Consider the following 1,054-nt stretch of genomic DNA (forward strand, 5'->3'; position numbering starts at 1 on the left):
TTTTCGGGGTGATAAGAAAGTTCTGGAATGAGATAGTGCTGATCATTGCGCAGTTCTGTGAATGTCCTATAAACCGCTGAAGTGCTGTACTTTCAAATAGTGAAATTTATGGCATGTGAATTATATCTTAATAAATGTTTTCAAAAGAGGGGGAAAGTACGAACTTTGGTGGAAAGGCAGAGTCCGCCCAAGGCAACCTAGTAGGGGGAAGGGTGTGGAGGAGGGAGGATGAAGGCGGGGAGACCAGGGGAAAAATACAGTGACCTCCCCTCCCCGCCTCCCTCTAGCTGACTTTGGCTTTCCATTGGCCAAACCCAACTGTAAGCCAATGGGCTAGCGAGCATTTGGTGTAGCCTACATGGGTACCAAGACAGAGCATGATGGGAAAGATGCCGAGTAGATCTGGAGGGCAAATGGAAGACATCGGCCACCCCAAAATAAAAGGAAGATAAGAATATATAGGCGAGACGAAGCTGGGGTAGGGAGACTTTATAAAATACATCTGTAAGCTACTCTCTAGTTGCCGGAGTTAGTTCAGATTTGCTTATGACCTTCCTAGAAACCAGCATGGAAGAGATGCTACCGGGAAGGAGATCTATGCTGTCCGTTAGGTAAAAACAAGCTCAGGAGAAAGACGTTCCGCCGAAGGGTGGACACAGCCGCAGGCTCTGTGCTTACCAGGCTGCAGTCACGGCCTGGGAAAGACACGAGAGGAAAGTGGGCACTGGGTTCGCTGCTCTTCTCTGCCAGCTGAAGACTCACAACCTCCTTCAAGTCAAGCCCACATGCCAGCCTTCAGTACTTGCACTAGCTGGTCCCACTAGCCTCCCCAACAGATCTTTTTTTTTTTTTTTAAGGTGAGGCAACCCTTGGTTGATCTCACAGATTGCAAGGACCTTGTTAGCTTACAATCTTTTATTTTTTAATTTTACTTTTTATGCCTACAGCACCTGGTCTTCCTAGGTGGACTCCCATCCAAGTACTAATCAGGCCCGACCCTACTTAGCTTCCGAGATCAGACATCAGGCTTATTCAGGGTGGCATGGCTGTAGAC

At 47.9% G+C, this 1,054-nt stretch overlaps 1 pseudogene; it reads right to left on the reverse strand.

Moving 5' to 3' along the window:
• Positions 1–938: 938 nt before the first annotated feature.
• LOC112480513 lies at positions 939–1,054 on the reverse strand (annotated as a pseudogene).

Source organism: Pteropus alecto, unplaced genomic scaffold (assembly GCF_000325575.1).
Source record: "Pteropus alecto unplaced genomic scaffold, ASM32557v1 scaffold74, whole genome shotgun sequence".
NCBI lineage: Eukaryota > Metazoa > Chordata > Mammalia > Chiroptera > Pteropodidae > Pteropus > Pteropus alecto.